Source organism: Anas acuta, chromosome Z (genome assembly GCF_963932015.1).
Source record: "Anas acuta chromosome Z, bAnaAcu1.1, whole genome shotgun sequence".
NCBI classification, from domain to species: domain Eukaryota; kingdom Metazoa; phylum Chordata; class Aves; order Anseriformes; family Anatidae; genus Anas; species Anas acuta.
In genome coordinates, this window is record NC_089017.1 from 13,047,914 (window position 1) to 13,062,592 (window position 14,679).

General features: G+C 38.1%; 1 long non-coding RNA gene across 1 annotated transcript in view; it reads right to left on the minus strand.

The window, feature by feature from the left end:
* Window positions 1–14: 14 nt before the first annotated feature.
* LOC137848354 (uncharacterized) overlaps window positions 15–14,679 on the minus strand; it is a 79,741-nt gene continuing 65,076 nt past the window's right edge. Inside the window, exon 3 of the long non-coding RNA XR_011091304.1 lies at window positions 15–7,553. This is a non-coding gene — a long non-coding RNA (uncharacterized lncRNA). The remainder of the gene's footprint in view (window positions 7,554–14,679) is intronic.

A 14,679-nucleotide genomic window follows, 5' to 3' on the forward strand; every position in this document is an offset into this window, starting at 1 on the left:
ATTATGATTCCCAAATTTTGTTTTATTCTTTTTCAATTCTTAGGGCAAAAATGTTTTTGGTTTTCCCCACATTCTACATACAGCAGAAATCTTAAAATTAAAACAAACAAAAAAAAAAAAAAAAAAAAAAAAGGAAAAAAACTTTTATTCACATAGAGATGGGCGAATGTTAAGATATTTTTTGAAATAAAATTAAAATCCTTTTTTAACCTGGCTGCATGATGACATTAGTGAACTTATTAAAATTTGTAATGTTTATTATTTCTTAACCTTGAAAAGAGAACAAAAATCCAGAGTTTTTAGCCGCATTTTTATTAAATCCACAGAAATATGCAGACAACACCCATTCCATTTGTGGAAGTTATACAATCTTAAAAAAAAAAAGAAAGAAAAAAAAAAAGGCAAAGAGCAATTACTCTGGGTTAGACTGAGGATCTGAGGATTCAGGACCAATACTGCCCACTTCCTTTCCCAGTTGAACTCCAAGAACATTCACCAATGTAAACACAGAATGTGAACCATCAGGTTTCCTCTCCAGCTCCCAAAGTGCCAGGCAATCAGAACTGTACAGGCATGATACATTATTCAGCAGGCCAGCAGACTGCACGCTTTGAGGAGGAAGTAATGATGTATTCATTAAATAGGGAAGGTTACACCAAGCAGACTGCAGGGTTGTTTGATAGAGATGACTACACACAACGTGAGGTAATGCAGAGGATGTTTTTCCTTGAAATCAACTGCATAGCATTTTAAAGGACAGAAAAGCTTGACAGGAATTTCCAAAACACTTTGGAAGGCATTCAAAAAAACTGTCTTAACCTGGTAGGATTGATCTCCCTAGACTCTGTGCAGTGAAACCCCCTGCATTTTTCTAAACAATCATTCAGAAGAGCTGAATTAAATTATCTTGCTTGACCCTGGTAAAACCTGTTTCACCATTGACTCTTGGGGTAGTCTGGGGAAATCAGGCTAGCTGGGCTAATCTTCGTCTTGTGAGTACTTTTCTGGTGACAGGGGAACAAAATACTGTTATTTGAAAATTAGAAATATCATGGTATAGATCTCTGGAATTGGAGAATATAGGAAAATATTTGCATCCCCAACAGGAAGTCAAAGCGTTGGAGAATTCAGAAAAGGTGTTGTGCTGAGGACTATCCTCAGTCCTTGCCTCAAAGCGGATGCTTAGACAGAAACATGTTTCATAGCATGAGAACAAACTTGCATGTTGGATTGGAGATAAAACAATTGTGAAGATGTTAATTTGCTGGATATGCTGATGGAGAAAGGTGACTTAAAGAATCCTTAGGTTAGTTTTACTAAGAAAAAATGGTAATCTGGAAGGACAATATCTTCCCTTTAGCACAGTAATTTAGTCTTGAAAAATTTACATATATTCTTGAGGTCCATAATCCTCAAGAGACGTTTTGGGGAAGGAAGAAGAACTTATGATTTATGAGATTCCTCTCTGCATCACCTACAGACTGAGGAAGAAAAGTCTCCGTGCAAGAGTTTCATAGCCACTAAATATAAATTAGTTTCATGCCAGAACATCTGGAGGTGTATATGTATACAAGCATGTATTTTGAGATGTTGTTTTGGCACCAGACCTACTCTAAGCAATTATTTCCTTTCTTCAGATATTAACAAGAAAAGTACAAGAGATGATTAATGGAGGTTTGTTTGTTATAGCCCCCAGCAAGTATTTTTGGTATCTCTCTGAGTGATAATTGTGTATCAGGGGAAGGGAGGAGTGGAAAGAGAGTTGTTTGATTGTCTTACTGCATTGCCTTTTTTTTTTTTTTCCTTCTAAATTACTTTTAAGGGGAACTAATCAGTAGTCATTAAGTATTATAATAAAAGAAATTCTGGTTGATCCATAAAGTACTTGTTGAGCTATCTAGATCACCAAATTAGGTGAATATATATTCACCAATGAAAATCCTAATGTCTTGTGCCTTGATTGACTAGGGTAAGCTTTTTTATGAATGTTACAGCTGAAATCAATTAAAGATGAGAGCCTATGCAGTTGAGTTTGAAACCATTGCACTGCACATGTTCAGCATATGAAGAACATGCAGTGAAGTTTCTGTTAACAGTACCTCCAAGCTGAAGCAAAAGGATGGCCATGCACTGTTGTGTCACATTATTAGAGTGATTTCAGTTTAACAGAACAAACCCAGGGACCCAGGAAGATTTCTAAAATCGCTGGACAACTGATTTTAAAGTAGACTAGACATCAATTTAGTTCAACACAGCTGATAATATAGGAGGAAATAAATTTTTCATGTCCTGAGAGAAGATGAAAAAGCTAATCATGCATAACAGGCAACCTGAGATTTCAGCATGCACTTTGAGACAACAGAAACAATGCAGGAAATGTGGCTTTCTCACCCAGTAAAACCCTGAGACTGTTGGTGTCCTAAGCAATGCAGGAATATTGACAACTGAGAGAAATTATGATGCTGATGTGTGCCAGACACTGTTTGCTGCATATGAGTCACAAAGCCTTGTGAGCCAAAGTGACATTGACTTCTCAGGGGAGATTTTGAGGGCATTGCAGGAACTAGAAGAACTAAGATAAGGGTTAATAAGGCTGTAAACTGAAGTAGCAGCACAGAGTGGTGGCAAAACCTGCTACAGTACCTGAAATTTCTTTGACTAGCTTCTTATCTGAGGTCTGTCACAAAAACAAAGTGGGAGTCCTTTTGCCTAAATTTACCAGTCCAAGTGTTAGGCTAACTTGTGGCCTAGGCATCTTCCATAGCTAATGAAGAGACAGAGGCAGTTCAGGTCTTTCCCACCAGTTAATTCTCATACCATGCTGTCTAGAGACAGCTGTGGAGCTTCAGGAGGAAGCTTCACTCTGTGACTAGATTAGATATCTAACTTTTTCTGTCTCGTTGCCGCTTGCTATGCTCTGGACCGCATGGCCAACTGGAAATATGACCACTCAGGCTTCTGGGACCTCCTGGACCTGCTCAGCACTTTATCAATGACATTCTAAGAAAAATAATAAAAAAGCAATGAAGTAGATGAGTGATCCAGATGCTTTGTTATACATTTGTGAATACAAAATGCAGTCTTTGAACATACAACATGAGTCCTTATATGGAGAAATGATGACTTTTTAAAATAGATACAGCAATAACTAGAGAGGTCTTGTGTGGTCTTTCCCTCTGCAACACTCTCTTTAGATACGTGGTGAGAACATGGATCTTTCTGCATCCCTAGAGTTTCTCTTCTTTTGCACTTCAAAATTACAAATGGAGTAAATTGTTGCAAATGTTTCACAAACTGAATCCAAACATGTTAACACAACATTTGCATGATACAAGCCATAAAGTTTTGTGAAAGGTTTCCGCTTTTGCAGTGATATATTTGGAATAATACTATTCAATAGTATTAAAATTTTAAAAATAAGAAAAGCAAAACAAAAACAGACACATACAACAAACAAACAACCCCCTGCATATTAAAAGAATAATCCTTCCATGGCCAGAAGCACTAAAATGTTGTCGTTGGATTAACTCAGATGACTTAACAGATATCTCTACCATGGAGATAATGATATATTTGGTAAAAACAGTGCAGTTTGGTAAAGACATAGTGCACTTATGGCAATTTTTTTTCCAGCTCTCATGTAAACCTTGTCAGTATAAATTATACTTGAGAAGAATTATTATTATTATTATTTATTTTTAATTTGGGCAGATCTTCCAATTATTTTTCCACCACCACATTCCAGCCTCAGCATATTTCTGGTCTTCCCTTTCTTAACCTGGACTTCTACTGGACTCTTCAATTTTTATCTTTCAGCTTTCACTATATAGCCAAAACAAGGGAACTGTTACCTCTTTTCCTAGGCAGCAGCAGGACCTAGGCATTCGTGTTCCCAACTGTAGTTTGCTCAGAAGGTAAGACAGCAGTGATTCCTTCTTCAACAGCCTTTCATTGACTGGAGAGAACCATATGCTGCTGTACTGTTGCACAGCAACTTTATAGGGATCTAGGACTTGCAAATCTTTTTAGAGAACAAATGTCCCTCCATTATATTATGCAGTACTGATACAAATGGAAAGTGGTGATGAAAGTTATTAAGTATTGAGTAAAATACAGAAATGTATCTTTGCTTAAACAGGACACTCGGCGTAATACCACTACTGAAGTTCAGGTTTTCCTGACTGATCAGAATTTATAGCTAATCCTATGAGTAGTCCTGTCCCTTCCTCTAAGCCTATATACCTAAACACTGAGAAATAAAAATAGCTGGAAAGTTTGAAGCACACCATGTCTGCTTAATACATGAAGTTTGGTATCTATAGGCTTGAGTTTCACAGAGTTTTATGTGTTTTCTGTTGTGAGGACATCTACAGTTTCGTTGGAAGAATTTGTGCTTACAGATCTTGTCAAAATTCACAATGCTCTTGAAGTATTGCACATAGGTAGGTAGTGATAAGCACTTTTTTTGATAATGAGGGGATACAGTCCAATTAACTTGACGCTAATAATTTCTAACCTTGTATTAAAAGTCTAATGAAAGCATTTGCTACTGCAGTTTGTGCATGCATAGCATTTCTCATCCCGTAAGCACTTTCAGCTAGTGCTGCCAGCGTCACCATCAAATGTAGTAACTGCTGAAAGCCCTCTAGTCCCAGCCAAGAAATACTTTGCAAAGAAAGCATATCTGTTCACCATGCAGCTGTGTAGACATTGATGCCAACTCAAGAGAGAAGGTATGGGTGGGAACAAGTAGTGGGAAGGTGGGATTGTTTGTTTCAGCAGCAGTGTGGGGTTCATGCCAAAATAAACTATTTGTGGGACTACTGACTAAGGGTTGCCAATATAACAATGATATGTAAGTAGAAACTCACACTGATAAAGTCTTTTGTTAGTCATTCATAAATTTAAGAACAGAAATGTGAACCCAGATTTCAGATTTTTTTTTAATCGAATAACAGAATGAAATTGTTCTCTCAATGCTAAATCAAAAAAAATAGAAGTTTGAAATTTGTGCATAAAGAGCATGCTGATGTCAAACAAATGAAGGTGCGAGTTACTGAAATTGAGTGCATTTTATCTTCTGTTCATGCACATCATAATCTGAGCTACAATAATAAGAGTCAGGGTACTGGAACCCCCAGACACAGGCTGTGATTGTGAGCACATCTAGGGGTGGTGCCTTTGAAGTAAAGTTGTCCTATATTTTGAGAATAAAGAAGTGTAAATTCTGTGATTTATTTTTTTTTTTTTCAAATTAAAAACTCAAATGAGTCACTTTTCCAATTAAAAATCAAGTGACTTGTGTAGCTAAAGAAATTATATTTGAAGTTATGAAGAGAAACCTCTAGAATATCAAGTAACCTCCTACCATTAACCAAGGGCCTATGGATTACTCAACTAATCTGGCATAAAGCTCCCACTGTAAAAGTAAACTCTCCAAAGTAGAAATTGATATGGAATTTCCTTTGGGCTCACAACTCAGATCTCTGACCTGGGAAATGAATGTGATCTGTAACAAATCTAATATGGGCTCAAAAGCTACATGGCCTCCTTCAGTGACCCCAAGGTAATCATTCTTTTCTTCAGTGCTTCTGTTGCTACTATTCCTTTGGTAAAAGCGTCATGGGAAGTCTTCACAGGACTGAGGGAAAAGGCCTATTTTTCAGTCCGCTCATCCTGAACTCCTATCTCAGTGTCATATCTCTGGCGTCAGTCCAATTTAAAACTGGCCATGTCCAGTTTTATCCTCTTTATAACAAAAATCAAACAATACACACTTTCATCCACACGTAAATTATCATGGTTAGTGGCAGCCTGTAGCTAACAAGTCTATAGTAGATTTGAGATTTTGATTGGGCTCTTTCCCTTGGACTTGAACAGAGAGAGGATGAAGCTGTTTGTGATTTCTTTTTTGAAAAAAAAAAGCATAAATAATAAATAAATTGTTGCTTAATACCATGCTTTTTCTCTCCAGCAAGAATAAGACTTCACATATTCAAAAATCTTCAATGCAGCAACATTGTTAGTTTTACAATACAGCTTATGTGGAAGAAGGGATAGAGTGCAAGTGAGGAATTGTGGTTTGGGCTTTTTTTCTACTGTCTTGTCCATTTTTGACTCTCTGGATACATGGTGATCCTGGTGTTGTAAACTCTCCTGGGATCTCAGAGATTTTGAAACCAAAGGTGACAGGATCAGAATTAACTTCAAGTAATTGCTGACCAGTCACAATATTGGTTTTGCCTCCTGTGTGCCTGTTTTAGCTTTTTACATCTGTAGAATCCCCTCTCTGTGATGCAGTGGAGGCAGAGAAAATGTAAAGCTTAATTCGTTTTGTATTTGATGCAAATTACAGCATCACTTCATCTATACAAGCAAACTACCAAGAATTTTCACCTTGACATTGCATGTTACTGAATAGAGGTCTGGCTTTATGCCTCTTCCAACTGTAGATCCTTCATCTCTTTATAGGAGGCTAGAGTAAAATAGAGAATAGGGCAACACTCAAAGAAAATTCATATTTGCAAATTCAGTAGATCCGCAAGATCTATATTTGAAAGGACTGTATGCAGCTCAGCCACACAGTGCCTGCACATGACTGAGATACAGTAGCACTTTCAGAAAGTATGACCTGGGATGGAAAAGCAGAATATGTTTCTCATAGACTGCATCACCCCTGTTTCTACATCTTGGAACTTCTTCAGCGCTATCTTGACTGCTGTCAAAGATGTTTTATTGTTAAAATCAGACTACTGGGGCTTCAGACCCATTGCTACAGTTTACTAAATGTGGAGAAAAAGTATCTCACCTTTAACTTACAGAATTTATGTAAAGGAAAAAAATAATGTAAATTGTCAAGAAGAGATTTTACTTAATTCTGTAGGAAGCATATTCTGTTCAAATGTAGTGCATTTGAAGTATTTCCAAGCACGTGAGACTTTTCATAATGTTGCTGCCCTAAGAGGGTACTTCATATTTGCTACTTCAAATATGATAAAAATACATGAAATTATGCTCATAAGTATTCTGTTCAAAAACAGTCTGGATTTTGTACATTGTACACTGTACAATGGCACTGTACATTGCCATGCAGACTAAACCATGTTAGATCACCATATGTTTAAAGCATAAAAATGTGTCAAGGTAGAAAGAGGACATGGCCTTCTTTCAGGGGGTCACAAGCAATACAGCATCCATAGAGGGTATAATATGAAGATGTGTTGTAAAAAAAAAAAAAAAAAACAAAAACAAAGAAAAAGGGAAACAAACAAACAACAAAAAAAACAGCAATCAGTGAGACACATTTGGCCACAGAATTAAATGAAATGTATATATTTCTGCAGAGAAAACATAAGCATGACATCATTCTATTAATTTGGACAGAGAGTTGCGGAGATCTACCCACCACTAATATCTGCTGCAGAACTTTCCCAGTACTCACACACATCATCCATGAATCCCTTAGAAATTCACTTGCCTTCCCTGCAGGTGAAGATGACCATGGAGCATCCCAGCATCATTTCACTGAGCAGTCCTTGGTGTCCAGAAGCCCTCTGATGGGACAGAGAAATTTGCTGAGCATATGACAGGAAAATAGTAAACTTTTAAAATATGATGCAACATCTTTTGCAATTATGTCAAGTTCAGTGCCTTTGCTGGGCAAAATTTGTAGCTGGGTAATTCTCATACCACTTCCCTTTAACTATTGGCATGTATTGGCCATTCGATCACTATTACATTTAATCACAGGGAAAGAGCAGAGTAGTTGCTGTAAACACTCTCAGGAAACAGGGATCAATGGCAGAATTGATTTAAACTGACCCTGACAATGAAATGATCTAATCACAAGTTGGAGGGGCAGGCACTCAGCTCTGCTCTCTGAGGACAGCGACAGGACCTGAGGGAATGACATGGAGCTGGGACAGGGGAGGGTCAGGCTGGGGGTTAGGGAAAAGTTCTGCACCCAGAGGGTGGTCGGGCACTGGGACAGGCTCCCCAGGGCAGTGGTCACGGCACTGAGCTGCTGGAGCTCAAGAAGCATTTGGACAACACTCTCAGACACATGGTCTGATTTTTGGGTGGTCCCGTGCAGAGTCAGGAGTTGGACTCAATGATCCTTGTTGGTGCCTTCCAACTCAGGATGTTCTGTGATTCTGTGATTCTGAGTCTCTGCAGCCAGGACCTGTTAAAATAATCATTTATTTTCCTTGTTGTTTTTGAAACATGGAAACTTTTTCAACCTTGAAACAGAATGAACTGCCAGCAGTGTAGTTGTTTTGAGTAAATATTCCCAGAATTTCAACACATCATGGATGGCAGTGACGTCTCTTTTAATGTTTGTTGTCCTAATTCCAATACACAATGCTGAGTGTAAAACACAAAACTGCAGGTTACTCTGCAACAGATTTTTTCAAATAAAACAAAAATCTTAGCAGCTCTGTTATCTTCCCCTTGTATTTTAATCTTGCTGTGTCATATCCAGAATTTCTAGCTCTACCAGTTTCTGCAGAGGCTACTTTTCCAAGAACAATTTTCTCAAGGGGTAAATTGGAGAAGAATAATTCCATTACAATTTTTTTTAAACTTTCCATTAAAAATAGATAGATAGATAGATAGATAGATAGATAGATAGATAGATAGATAGATAAGAAGTTCTTACTTTTCCATCTCTTCCAGGAAATGTTTAGGCTGAACTTTTTTATTTGGGGGGGGGGGAGGGAGAGGGGTGGGGAGAAGTGTGGGGAAGCACTGAACCTCCGAAGCAAGAAGTGCTGTCTTCTTCAAGTCATTTCAAGATAAGTGGACAGTTAGAGCCATATCCATTACATTCCCCCATAAACACTCTTGGAATTACCCACTGAAAATAGTAAATAAAGACTAATTTTCACAACAGCATTAGCCAAGCACTAGAACAGGTTGCCCAGAATGAAGATGGAGTCTACATCCTAGAAGGGATTCAAAATTTTATTGAGCAGGACACTGAGCAGACTGACCTGACACTGAAGGTTGTTCTGCTTTAAGCAGGTGCTCAGATTGGATGATGAGATGTGATGTAATGACATTAAGTTGCTTCAGGAAGAATTAGATTGGGTGTTAGGACAAATTGCTTTATGGAGAGACTGGTTAGGCATTGGAACAGGCTGCCAAGGGAGATGGTAAAGTCACCATCCTTGGAGGTGTTCAAGAAATGTGGGTGTGGCACTTAGGTATGTTTCAGCAGTGAATTTGGTGGTGTGAGGTTGTTGGCTGGACTTGATGACCTCAAAGGTCTCTTCCAACCTAAGTGATTCTATGATTCTATGACCAGAGGTCTTCTGCAATGTAGATTCTCCTATGCATCTATCATTTTCAGGACTAACACAGAAAGTGCTCATTTCTTCAATTCATACACTTCAGTTCTTCACTCAGAGGGTGATGGGACCCTGGCTGCCCAGAGAAGCTGTGGATGCCCCATCCCTGGAAGTGTTCAAGGCCAGGCTGGATGGGGCTTTGGGCAACCTGTGGGAGGTGGCAGGGTAATTGGAACTGGGTGATCTTCAAGGTCTCTTCCAACCCAGACCATTCTGTGATTCATTGGTTCTGTGATTTAGTTCTCCACGGATCCCTGTGCTCAGGACCACATATTTATTATTTCCTCAGACTTGCAGCCCATTGCTGAACCCTTGTTAATCAGTAAAGTAATATAGCTGGCTGTAGAGGAGAAAAAGACAGAGGTAGAGATTTTTTACAAATTAAATGTGTATTTTAAAAGTGGGACACTTTTCTTATGAAATTGGTAAGAAATTAATAATTTTGGTCACCAATAATAGAAGGTAGATTTTTTTTCACAAAAACTGTCTTTATAGCTGTCAAACATCATTGTTGTGAATGGGGTTAATATATCTATTAAGATATATAGATAGATATATAGATCTATCTGATCTATATATTCTTGAGATCAGAACCAGGTCATCGTTTCTTAATAGCCTGGATGCCAAAATACTTCTTTGTGCTGGCTGATTTTACTGCAGTTTCACGTGGTAAGCAGTATTAAATATTTGCCATCAGCCCTGAGACAGGGAAAACAGCAAGTTCATGTTTTTCTTCTGCTGAGGCACGGTCTAGATTTTTGCTTTTTGTCCAGGTATTGGGCTTGGACCACAAAATGCTGATCCACAGCTGGAACTATTCCAACATTCAGGGCTCTTCCTACACAGATTTATTCTCAAGCCCATTAGGTTGCAAACAACAGAAAATGTCCTTATTTTTTTATCTTCCTCAAAAAATAGAGTAGGAGACCTGGTTCCACTATTTGACTGATTTTTGTGAGTTTCTTTCAGGCCTCTCAGGATTTATTTCTCACTGGCTGAATCTCTGGGGATGTAAGAAACAAAGACCAGCACGTTTTTTGCCTGTAGCGCTGAGCAGCACTGTGGCGTCTCTGGTTACCATATGTCCCAACATGCAATAGCATGGTGCCAGCTCATGCAACTACATGCACAATGCTACTGGCTGAACAAAAGTGTCACACAGGATTCCGCTACATCACTTTCTTGCCTGCAGGTCTCCACTTTTTCCTCTCATTCTTACTCAGTTTTATGCATGTTGAGTTAAGGTTTGTGTGACATAATCTGAAGGCAAAGGCCTGATTCACATAGTCTAACTGAGGGACTTAAGTGAGGAGCATATTTGCCCTAGGCTACCTTAATAGTCTGTTAAGAAAGAGAGACATTTTCAGCAGGGGATTTAGGGGTGAGCTGAAAACAGTTTGGAAAGATTTTCCCTTTTCTCTTTCAAGAGGGAGCTAACAATGAATACTTTCCTAATTAAGGTACCTAGCCAGCTGCCTAGGGTTAGGTGAGATGAAACCAGCCAAAGCATAAAAGCTAACAAGGCCAACCCTAGTCACAAACTAGTCCATGTAACAACCTTATTTTTGTTGTTTGGATTTGACCCTACCACCTCCCAACACCACAAGAGAAACTGTCTTGATAGTACAGAAAAGGTGAAGCATGAAGAAGCTACAAAGAAGGAATAAACTAAAATGGAAATGAGAATTGCAGCAATTGTGTTTTCCTGGATTCTGCAGGAATTTCTTTTTCCTCTCTTGGTTCACTATTTCCATATCACATACCTGGCTGTCATTTTGTCAATAGTGTCTGTCAGTCAGTACCGGGTGCATCTCACTGGCCTCCCACACTCCTGGGATCAGAGAGCTTCCAGTAGCTGTCAGCTTTATCAGGTGTTGCCTACATTTCTGGGGAGAAAAGACCTCAGTCTGTGGGAAAGCAAGACCTGCAGTGGTATGGGACTCTGCCTGTCTTTCTGAAGCTTTTGTGCACATGCATGTTTGCTGGACTTGATGTGTTCCTTTTAACTGCTGAGCCTAAATTCAGAGGCACCATTAATCTCCTTAGATGTAGGAAAGCATCTTTTACCATACAAAATTTCAATGTTTTCTAGGAGATGTTTTGCTTCATCCCTAAAATGTTATTAAATTGCTGTCCTGATCTTATATATCAGACTAGGTAGTAGAAGAGGGAGCAGGATCTAGCAGTACTGTTTAGTTTTCTGATAGAGGTTTTTCATACAGGTTTCTTAGTTTGTCTCTGACCATCTATTTTTTGTCTACAATCATTCTAGTGTTAACCTTGCTATGATACCAGATTAATTTTATAAACATGCAACCAGAGGTGAGCCCGGTCCAGTCTAAACTGGTGTGTAAGTTTTTGTGTTTATCTTTGCCTCTGTGAGAGGCTTATTTTCAAAGAATCCAAACCTGGATCCAAATCCAAAGTCCTCAGATGGTCCCTGTCACTGCAGAAGGCTAAACCAAAACAGCCAAGCACATCTTTGAAGGCATTTAGATTCTGAATCTTGATCCAAATGACTTGAATTCTTTCCCTTCTCTCATCTCTTTAATCTAGATTAAAGATAAGATCTTGTGAGCACAGGAAAAAAAAGAAAAGAGAATATCAACAGTTGATATTAATTGCCTTCTATCAATCCCTGAAGAGTTCTCAAAATATTTAGACAGTCTAATGCGAGTAACAACATTAATAAACTAAATGTGAGAAAGAAAAAATGCTGCTAATTACAGCAGTTTAAACATCACATCTGATATATAACAGAGACATCTAAATATAACAAATAAAAAAAGATAAAACAGAAAGCATAGTAATGAAAAAAAAAAAAGAAAATCAAAGCATTGTCCTCAGTGCCATAAGGGTCACATCAGTGAAATAACTCTAATGTCTTTCCAGAAAGAAAACATCATTAAAGGCCTGGAAGAATTGAGTTCTGAATTAATTCTCCATCAACATTCAGAGCACTTCCCCCTCCTTTCCATCCCAGCATTTTCCTAAGGCCTTTTTCTTGACGCATAAAAAAAACATGTAATTTTCATATAAACAAACAAACAAACAAACAAACAAACAAAACACTTCTAACCATTAACTGAAGATTAAAACTATATAGGAAATAGATTGGAATAGTCAAATCTTAAGCCAAGAGAAGAGTCAAGGTCTAAAAGAGGCTCTACACATATTAATGTATGAGATGTGTTCATTTTATTATTACCTATATATACTGTGTTTGCTAGTCAATTACATTTATTATTGTTTTCAGTAGCAGGCAGATTTGTTTGATTTACAGGAAAAATAATCGTTAATTCTTAATGGCAGACCTGCAAAATAGTAGTAGAGCACAAATTCTTACCAAAAAGATTGCAGTCAGTGCAATTTGCAAGGTTTACAGTGGATTAGCTTAATCCAACTTCTGGAAAGTAAAGTGGCTCATGGTATTTTTTTTACTGGGCATGAGTGGGCAGATGTCCTAAAATCACTCTTATTGCCAGCATACAAGGCATCAAGGCAGGTGACTATTCAGCATCCTCTGCCCAGCGCTCCCCTCTGTCTCCTGCTGGAGATTCCTAACCTTCTTCCTCGCTGCTTTACATTTGCTGTTTTTCTTCTCTTTCATCAGTCATTTCAAACAGAGTGAAAGAATGGAGTTCAACAGACTTCACTCCATAATAGTAAGTATATTTTTCCTGAGTTTTTGCTTGCCTTTTCTTATAAGTTACATTTCATTACGGCCCTACAATATTTTCATTAAGATGAAACACTGGGGACATTTCTACAGAGATGAAGGATATGTCACAATTTTAAAACTGTTTCTCATGTGGTTCTTCAGTGACATATATATATATTTTATTTTTTTAATTTTGCTGTAAAAGAAAAGCACAACAAAAGAAATTGGCCCGGGGAAATGCCACTGAGATACTGTTAAGAAGTCTGACTTAAAGCCAAGTAGCATATGCAGAGTGAATGCTCAGTCCACCCATTGTGCTTACAGCCACAGGGGGCTGAGAATAATACCCTATGTGATTTTAACAGAAGTGTGGTAAAAATATTATGGTCTAGCTGTCTCAGTTGCTGAAATCAGAAACCTTTATTTTTTTTAATTAAATGTATATGTTATTTTAGCATCGTCTTTTATTTCTATTTTAACAGTGCATAATTATGCATTTACAGAAGAGCTGTAAAGAGAATGCAACCCGCCTCATAAGCATACAGCAGCATTAACAGCTTTAACTGTGTACTGCTCTTATCCCAACAGAGGTGATGAACCACAGATAAGGAGTCAGCAGTTGCAGAGGTTATGGCCACAGTGCATTTACTAGCTGCTTCTTTGCCCATAAAGAACCTTATAAAGAAGTGCTTGAGTCTTACATAGTTTTGAGCAGTTTGAGGACTGTTTTAAGTTGTATGAAGTACAGTCCAGAACTAGAAATGTGCAAAGAAGGATCACCTTCATTCGTTTTTAACTCCCCTGTGCCCCAAACAGCATGATTTACCAAAGAATCTGATCCATATTGACCAGCATTCCTTTCAGTTAATAATTTAGGGTCATGTGATAGTTTGGAAAGCGTAGATGTGCAAGGCAAAGAGGGAACAGCATGCTGTGCTCTCCAGCGTCCCAGGAAATGCACTTTAGGAGGCAGAAACCTGGTGAAACCACTGCCTCCTCAGATCACCAAAATGGCCAGAGCAGGAGGTGGCTCCTGAGACAATAAGAAGAGTCCTGTCTTCTTCTGGTGAAGCCTCTTGCTTAGGGCTTGGAACAAGTCCACAACAGCCTTAAGGAAAGGAAACTCGCTTAGCTAGAATACTAACTACAACCTTCAAAACAAAATTCTTCATTATTTTGTCACAGAAAGCCTGTAGATTTATGAGGTTTTGGGAATACAATAAATTAATCACACTAGCACTTCTCTGTTTGTGTGAAGATGTGCAAGACAAGTAATAAAGTGTTGGTGTTATTTTCTTACTCCAAGCCATTTGATCTTGTTCACTTGGATCTAGTTTCCTTCTTTAAAATGAGCTATGTTTGAATACATATAAAAAGCTATCAGAGCTGGTAGAATTTGATTGGGATTTCAGGAGTCACCATCAGAAGTCTTATCAAAAACCATTCAAACCCAAGTTTGATCTTCACTGCATTTATTCTTTAGCTGAAACAGCCTTGTATAAATTTGACAAAGACTACATGGTACAATATACAGCATTACAAAGAACTAGCTAGAAAAAAGGGGGATTAATAAAGCTAATAAACACTGACTGTCCAGCAAAATAAATGGAAATAACAAATGGTTTCATTTTATCTCTTAAAATAATGAGCAATTGAATAGAAGCTTTC